At 38.7% G+C, this 9,874-nt stretch overlaps 1 pseudogene; it reads right to left on the reverse strand.

The window, feature by feature from the left end:
• Positions 1–6,167: 6,167 nt before the first annotated feature.
• On the reverse strand, positions 6,168–7,119 carry LOC125120949 (olfactory receptor 1J4-like; annotated as a pseudogene).
• Between the last annotated feature and the right edge of the window lie 2,755 nt (positions 7,120–9,874).

Raw genomic sequence — 9,874 nt, forward strand, 5'->3', positions numbered from 1 at the left:
GAATAAAAGGCATCCATATAGGAAGAGAAGAGATAAAACTGTCACTGTATGCAGATGACATGATACTATACAGAGAAAACCCTAAGGACTCAACCCCAAAACTACTTGAACTGATCAACAAATTCAGCAAAATAGCAGGCTATAAGATTAACATTCAGAAGTCAGTTGCATTTCTGTATACCAGCAATGAAATATTAGAAAAGGAATACAAAAATATGATACCTTTTCAAATTGCACCTCACAAAATCAAATACCTCGGAATACACCTGACCAAGGAGGTAAAGGACCTATATGCCGAGAACTATAAAATGCTAATCAAAGAAATCAAAGAAGATGTAAAGAAATGGAAAGATATTCCATGTTCCTGGATTGGGAAAATCAACCTTGTAAAAATGGCCATACTACCCAAAACAGTCTACAGATTCCACACAATCCCGATCAAATTACCCAGGACATTTTTCACAGAACTAGAACCAACAATCCAAACATTTGTATGGAACCACAAAGGACCCAGAATCGCCAAAGCAATCCTGAGAAACAAAAACCAAGCAGGAGGCATAACTCTCCCAGATTTCACGCAATACTACAGAGCCACAGTCATCAAAACAGTGTGGTACTGGGATCAAAACAGACAGACAGACCAATGGAACAGAAGAGAGAACCCAGAAATAAACCCTGACACCTAGGGTCAATTAATCTTTGACAAGGGTGGTAAGAACATAAAATGAGAAAAAGAAAGTCTATTCAGCAAGCACTGCTGGGAAACCTGGACAGCTGCATGCAAAGCAATGAAACTAGAACACACCCTCACACCATGCACAAACATAAACTCAAAATGGCTGAAAGACTTAAGTATAAGACAAGACACCATCAAAGTCCTAGAAGAAAACAGGCAAAACACTCTCTGACATCAGCCTCATGAATATTTTCTCAGGTCAGTCTCCCAAAGCAAGAGAAATTAGAGAAAAAATAAACCCATGGGACCTCATCAAACTGAAAAGCTTTTGCACAGCAAAGGAAACCAAAATGAAAACAAAAAGACAACTTACAGAATGGGAGAAAATAGTTTCAAATGATGCAACCGACAAGGGCTCAATCTCTAGAATATATATACAACTTATACAACCCAACAGCAAAAAAGCCAATCAATCAATGGAAAAATGGGCAAAAGACCTGAATAGACATTTCTCCAAGGAAGATATACAGATGGCCAACACAAACATGAGAAAATGCTCAACATCGCTGATTATGAGAGAAATTCAAATCAAAACTACCAGGAGATACCACCTCACACCAGTCAGAATGGCCATCATTCATAAGTCCACAAATAACAAATGCTGGAAGGTGTGTGGAGAAAAGGGAACCCTCCTGCACTGTTGGTGGGAATGGAAGCTGGTACAGCCACTATGGAGAACAGTCTGGAGATACCTTAGAAATCTATACATAGAACTTCCATATGACCCCGCAATCCCACTCTTGGGCATATATCCATAAAAAACTTTCCTTGAAAAAGACACATGCACCTGCATGTTCATTGCAGCACTATTCACAATAGCCAGGACATGGAAACAACCCAAATGTCCATCGACAGAGGATTGGATTAGGAAGAGGTGGTATATATACCCAATGGAATACTACTCAGCCATAAAAAAGAATGACATAATACCATTTGCAGCAACATGGATGGAGCTAGAGAATCTCATCCTGAGTGAAATGAGCCAGAAAGACAAAGAAAAATACCATGTGATATTACTTATAACTGGAATCTAATATCCAGCACAAATGAACATCTCCTCAGAAAAGAAAATCATGGACTTGGAGAAGAGACTTGTGGCTGCCTGATGGGAGGGGGAGGGAGTGGGAGGGATCGGGAGCTTGGGCTTATGAGACACAACTTAGAATAGATTTACAAGGAGATCCTGCTGAGTAGCATTGAGAACTTTGTCTAGATACTCATGTTGCAACAGAAGAAAGGCTGGGGGGAAAATGTAATTGTAATGTATACATGTAAGGATAACTTGATCCCCTTGCTGTACAGTGGGAAAATAAAAAAATAAATAAATAAATAAATAAATAAATAAATAACAAATAACTTTAGCTCAAAAAAATTTTATGGAAAAGCAAGACATCGACTCTACATAAATCAAAGAAAAAAATAAGAAAATAATAATAATATATGATTAATAAGTTAATGGAGGGGATAAGGAATAATAAAATATATATTTAGTTTAAAGGGATAAAGCAAAGTGAGAATAAATATGAAATTAGCTGTCTTAAGTAGAAACCATATAGAAATATTGAAAATATTAATTCATAAACATTCTGATTATATTGGATGTTAATAAATTAAATTCTCCATTTACACAATGATGGTCAACCTACATAAAAAGACCAAAATACAACTTTACACTGCTAAGAACTAACACTTTCCAGACATAAGGACATATAAAAAAATTTCAAGTTTTGGAAAAGAAATACATGTAAACACTAACTAAAAGAAAGCTAGTATATCTAAACTAATATCAGGAGGAAGTAAATGAGCTGTGAGGGTAGGAGCCATGGCTAAGGAGAAATCTACCTTCAACTATAAATTCAATGGTGTGCTGTTCAATGAATAAGAAAAGGCTCCCATCATAGGAGAGCTTTACTTTGTAGCATTAGCCAATTTCCATAGTGTAATTATGCTCATCATGGCTGGTTTTAATGCACCAGCATGGTATCATTGATTGTGGAGTTGAAAAGAAATGTTCACAATCAGTTTGAAGCCAATGCAAGCCAATTTTGGCACATGTTACAGAGAAAAATCAATCCACAATGAGCAGGACATGATGCCAAATCAGTGTGTTCTCAACAACATAATATAAAAAATATAGAAGCAAAAACTGACATATCTAAAAGTAGAAAAAGACAAAACCACAATCATAATTATGTGATAAATTTTGCATAGGATTTTTCACATATAAGATGATGAAAAAGCAGAAAAAATTAAAGAAAAGGAATATTAACAATGCAAGAAAAAACTGGACCTTACTGACATAGTAACCCTGTATCAGATGGTTGAATGCTTATTCATTTGAAGTTACAGAGTTGTCAGCCATATGCTAATTTTAGGAGATATATCTCACTGTGCTCTTGATAGCAATAAGAGGATTTAGTGATTGTCACTTTAAGAAGTTAGCCCTACTGACAAATATCTCTAAGGCCTGTTTTATATCTCTGTACCTGAGGCTGTAGATGAAGGGGTTCAGCATTGGAGTGACTACTGCATACATGATGGAAGCGATTGTGTTTTTGTCATCAGAAGTCCCATGATGAGGATAAAAAGTAAACACTAGCAAGTGTGCTGTAGTATAAATACACCACAAAGAGGTGGGTGACACAGGTGGAAAAAACTTTAAAGAGTATCTTGGTGGAAGAGATCCTCAGAAATGCAGTCCCTGTAAGAATAGACAAGCCCAAGATACTCTCAATGGCAGGATGAAAAGGGTTCCTTCCACAGTAAAGATGACCAACTCATTGAGGGAGGTGTCTGAACAGCTCAACTTCAGGAGGGGAGTGAGGTCACAGAAGAAGTTGGGGATGGTACTGTCCACACAGAAAGAATTTGACCAAGAGGAGGGTGTGCAACAAGGTGTGGATACAACAGAGGAACCAGGACCCAGCTACTAAGGAGACACACAGTTCCTGCCTCATGATGGTGCTATAGTGGAGAGGCTAACAAATGGCCACATACCTCTCATAAGCCATCACTGTGAGAAGGAAATTGTCCAGACAATGAAAATATGAACAAAATACACCTGGGAAATGTACCCCTCTTTGGGGACAGGTTGTTACTTAGTCTGTTTGTTGATCAGCATCTTAGGGACAGTGACAGTTGAAAGGGAGACATCCATGAGGGCCAAGTGACTGAGGAAGAAGTACATGGGGGTGTGGAGGCGAGGGTCCAGCCTGATGAGCAGGATGATGAGCAGGTTCCCCAAGACCATGGTCAGGTACATGCCCAGGGAGAGGGCAAAGGTGCCCTGCTGCTCTGGCCAGATGGGGAGCCCCAGGAGGAGTAACTTGGACATAAGGCTCTGGTTCTCCCTCCTCATACTGTTCTTAATTAGCTGGGAATTGGGGAAAGTGAGAAATGTCAATGAACATGCCTATAGGCAGTTCCTCTGTCCTATGAAGTCTTAATTTTTGCTATTCTCCCTTTATTTCATTTAATTATTAGTGAATGTATCAGTGTTTCCAATTCTTATCCCAATAACACATTAAACACTCATATTAAAAAAGTATTTTCCCAAATAAACCAATGGACATTCATTCTTCATTCAATAAATAACTATTGAACAACTGCTTTGTCCCCTATTGAGTACATAGGAGTCAACGGAATTGAGAAGTTTCTGTGTTTGATACATCTTTACATCAGGCCAGGTTCAAACTTCTGTAATTTGCTAAGATTAAAATGGGAAAAGGGTCCCAGTTGAGAGGTACCTATCATTCCTTTCCTCTTAAAATGGATACAGAACTCCTTACATTTGAAGAGAGTTGTTGAAACTATGTCATGGGCTTTCAGTATAGTGTGCTGCACCCTACCTCTTTTGAGTCACTTCAAATCCAATCCAGGCTTCTAAACCAATGTCAATAGTTCCAGGGAGTGTTCCAAGGGTTTTACACACACTCTCAAATTAAATCTTCACAGTGGCCCAAATAAATATTCTTTTTGGTGTGTATGTGTTTTTGTCTTTTTAGGGCTGCACCAGTGGCATATGGAGCTTCCCAGGCTAGAGGATGAATCAGAGCTAGAGCGGCCAGCCTATACCACAGCCACAGCAACGTGGGATCCAAGCCTCATCTGCGACCCACAACACAACTCACAGCAATGCCTGATCCTTAACCTACTGAGCAGGGCCAGGGATTGAATCCTCATCTTCATGGAAACTAGTTGGATTTGTTAACCATTGAACCACAAATAGAACTCCTTAACCACTGAGCCATGATGGGAACTACCCAAATAAATAGTCTTTCACACATTTTAACCATAAGAAAACAAAAGCATATATTATTTAAATGTGCAAAGACAGAAAATTAAGTGCAACAGGTAGAATCACAACACAGCAAACCATCACAAGTACTTTATTAAGTAGATACTGCATTGAAAAGATAAGCATTTAGGACTTTACTAAAAGTATACATTAGAATCTTAAGTGAAAGTTTGTAGCATTGGAAGGTACAAAGCCAAGACATGGGGCAATCAAAATGTCCATTAATGTATGAATGATAAAGAAGATGTAGTACATATATTTAACAGAATGGTACTCAGCCATGTAAAGAAAGAAATATGCCATGTGTAGCAACACGGATGGAGCTAAATATTATCTTACTAAATGAAGTAAACCTGACAGAAAAATATTTATATCATGTTATATCACTTATATGTGGTATCTAAAATGAATGATACAAATGAACATAAAAACAAAATAGAAATAGACCCACAGACATAGAAAACAAACTTATGGTTACCAAAAAGGGAAAGGTGGAGGTGAAAGTTAGGATTTAGCATTAAAATATACACACTGCTATAAATAAAATACATAACTAACACATACCAATTGTAAATAACTTGGAAATATACTCATTATTTTGTAATAATATATAAGGTAAAACACCCTGAAAAAATATAATTATATATTAAAAGTGAATCACATTGCTCTACACCTGCAACTATAACAGTATCATAAGTCAACTATACTTCAAATTAATAATTAAATTAAAAATTGAAAAACTAATGCCCAATAGATGACCATAAAGAGAACAAATATATATATATATATATATATATATATATATATATATATACTTTTAAAATCTGTAAAAAAGCCAAATGTGATAACACCCTGCAAAAGAAAAATTTAAATACATATATATATATATATATATATATAACACAAAGGAGTTTGATGCTTTGAATACCACAAATTCAATGTATGTTGTGGGTAATGTCATATTTAGGGTTGTGGAGGAATAAGTGGACAAGAGATAGGACTGAAGGGAAAGAGACTAATCCAATAGCAATGACCATTTAAAGGATAGCTAGGAAAGTGTTAGAGACATAAGTGACCAACACACAACTTTTTAAGGATTTTCAGACAAGGTCAGTGAGTGAAATATGAACATTGTTAGGTGATTCTTACTTGGCAAAAAAAAAATATTTTTCTGAAAAGACTCCCCAGAGCCAATGTCATATCTGTGTTTCTCAGGCTGTAGATGAAAGGGTTCAGCATGGGGGTGACCACTGTGTACATCACGGAAGCAATGATGTCCTTGTCACGGGACTGGCCTGATGAGGAGGAAAAGTACACTGCCATCATTGTCCCATAGAATAGAGACACCACAGAGAGGTGGGAGCCACAGGTGGACAAGGCTTTGCAGATGCCTTTAGTAGAGGGGACCCTCAGGATGGAGACCCCAATGCGGCCATAAGAGACCAGGATGCCACTCAATGGAAAAATGACAACTGCAGCCCCTGTAGTGAATATGACCATCTCATTGAGAGAGGTGTCTGAGCAGGACAGCTTTAGCAGGGCAGAAAGGTCACAGAAGAAGTGGGGGATGATGTTGTCATCACAGAAAGACAGCTTTCAGAAGGACAGTGTGGGTCAGAGCATAGGCACAGGATAAGAGCCAGGATACAGACAACAGACATAGACACAACTCCTCCCTCATGATGATGGCATAGTGTAGAGGGTGACAAATGGCCACATATCTGTCATAGGCCATCACTGCAAGAATAAAGATATCAAGACCAGCAAAAAATATGAAAAAATATATCTGTGTAACACACCTTGCATAGGGAATATATTGATCCTGAGTCTGCATGTTCATGAGCATTTTGGGGACAGTGACAGATGAAAAGGAGACATCCGTGAGGGCTAAGTGGCTGAGGAAGAAGTACATGGGGGTGTGGAGGCGAGGGTCCAGCCTGATGAGCAGGATGATGAGAAAATTCCCCACAACTGTTGTTAGGTACATGCCCAGGAAGAGGGCAAAGAAGGTGCCCTGCTGCTCTGGCCAGATGGGGAGCCCCAGGAGGAGAAACTTGGACACACAGCTCTGGTTCTCCCACCTCATGCTCTTCTCCTGTCTGCTGGGGAAGGAGGGGAGTTGGAAATATCAGAGACTTTGAAGTCATAATTGTGGCCACCACACTAGGTATCTCACCTTCTCATGGAGAAAAAGAATAAATGCCTGCATTTCTTTTATACCTAGTGTCGCCAAAGCAAGTGACACACCATCAACACTCAGCATGATTCCTTTGGATGAAAACCAGTCAATTCATTTTTTTTTCTTTTTATTAACCATGTTTCTTACACTAAGATACTAATTGGACACAAAAGAATTAATATGATATACAGGACCTCCTCCCTCAGGAAACTAACCTTCAAGGGCACACCTGACCAAGGACTAATTATTTTGGGAACGTGAAGCCAGATTTGCTGTGTTTGATTTTGGTCCCACCACTTTCTCACTCTAGGGCTTGGCATGCTAAATCTCTCTTGGCTCATATTATCTCTCTAAAATGTGAGGATACCAATATCACACTCAGAGATTTAAAAAGAAAGGATTCTAATTCATTAGGCATTGATATCTAAGAACACTTTTCTGCATAAAATAAAAACCAAAAATTGCATACATTATTTTTATTAGAGTGTCTGTATACCACCCACGAAAGTATCAAGTTTAGGATTTTAATAAAACCGTATTATGAGGTGGTTCCCATAAAGGACCAAGAAGCTGAACTAAAATATATGCTAATTATCTGAGCTCTCACACTCTTCAGGTGAGTTTCTGAGCTCATATCCTCTCAGTGGTGTAATTTCTGAGCTCAAACTTATCTTAATGCCTGTTTATTTTCTTGCCAAGAAATAAAACTTACTTCGGTGCATGGACCTCCATCTATCTCCATCTACATCTGATCCTCCAAGTTGGCTCACATCTGGATATTCATCATTCAAGTGATACTTGAGATCTGAGATTGGGTCTGAGAGCTGTGAGATACTGAAGGATTGGGGTGTCTCTTAGAATTCCATTTCCTGATTGACCAGCACTATTTTCCAAAACTGATCTTCACACTGATAATAACTGGTGTTAATGAACATAATAGCAGACAAATACATTTTTCCATGATTGCCTCACTGAAGTTTTCATGGGTCCTCAGAGGGATGCTATTAAAACTTCCCTTTTGGGAGTTCCCATTGTAGCTCAGTGGGTTAAGAACCCAACTAGTATCCATGAAGATACCAGTTTGAACTCTGGTCTTGCTCAGTCAGTTAAGGATCCAGCATAGCCAACAGCTGCAGTGTAGGCTGAAGAGAGAGCTCTGATACAGCATTGCTGTGGCTGTGGTGCAGGCCAGCAGCTGCAGCTCTGATTCAACCCCTAGCCTGGGAACTGCCATATGTTGCAGGTGCAGACCTAAAAAAAGTAAAAATTGAAAAAAATATAAAACTGCACTATCAACATACTTTAAAGGAGTAGGAAATGACCATGATCATAGAGTTAGTAATAGCTCAAGTCACATTTCTCTCCCAAGCTTTAAAATATATAATGAAATCTTTGCTTCTATGAACCTGCTGTTCCTCCCTCTCCTTAGTTAGATGAATAGGCAAGAACTTAAGAAGAAATATTTGGGGATTTGAAGGAGTATTCCTGCACATATATATGTCCACATTCATATTCCTGAAGCCCTTGAGTTTGCCAATGGCTTTCATATGCCTTCAATATCATTCAGTCCAATATCCTTTATTTCTGGCTGGGAAGCAGGGAACAGTGATTTTTTCCCTTCATTTTACCAACAGGAGTAGTGAAATCACTTAAACAATCTTTATATATATTGCATAGTGGAACCTGGTCTCAAACATTGATTTTCTGATCATGTTTCACTACAGAGATAACACCCACCTCATTTTATGGGGGTAGAAAGGCTAAGGTAAAATGTTAAAAGCAAAAATGTAAATATTAACATATGCCTGGGAGAGGAACACAACATTAACATTGTGTAAGAATTTGTCAGTAGATGCTTGCTTCAGACCAGTGAGTTGATCAGAGTTATTAACTGACTCAGTTCACAGGGCACAAGGAGGGACCAGGCACTTTGCCCTCCTGCCAAGCACAGGCTTCTCACTGAAAGCTGCTGGGTGAGACTTAGCCCAGTATCTCACAGATCTTCTTCAGGAGAACCAGAGCTCTTAATTATACGCAGGAACCACAATGTGAAAATAATGGAAAAATATAGACATGAAACTTTGATTCTATCAGCACAGTGTGCAAAGAGGTGGCTGGGAAATTGCTCAATAGTGAGGGGGAGACAGTGGGTGACTTAGGGGAGTGAGAGAGAATGAGAGACTATGGATGAGCTTATTTTCCTGTTTTTATACCAAATACTATCCCTTTCACAATCAGGACATGCAGAGTCAGGGGTTTATGTCTCCATGAGGCTACAATTGGATATGTGCTCATGAAGTGCCTAGCTTCTTAAGCACCTTACAGAAAAGATCTGTCAGCAATTAGCATGATCCCATGTAATAGCACTGGATGCTGAGAATTACCACAGCCAAACCCAAGGCCACCAAGCTATTAAGTGAGCAAATGATAAATGTCTGATTGTTGAAGCATGCGATTCCAGAAATGAGCATTTCATTTCTAAACAGATTGACCAAAATTGAAGCAGAGTGTCAAAATATTGGGCTCCCAGGGTTCCTTCTGGACGTGTCCAATCACAGGAAATGGATGCCAATAGCTCTGAAAAGTACATTTCCTATGGAGTTGCCTGTGTGGATTCTGGTCTCAGGCAGGTGGAGAGTAAATATGTACAAATGTCTCACAG

This window comes from Phacochoerus africanus, chromosome 2, assembly GCF_016906955.1.
Source record: "Phacochoerus africanus isolate WHEZ1 chromosome 2, ROS_Pafr_v1, whole genome shotgun sequence".
Classification (NCBI taxonomy): domain Eukaryota; kingdom Metazoa; phylum Chordata; class Mammalia; order Artiodactyla; family Suidae; genus Phacochoerus; species Phacochoerus africanus.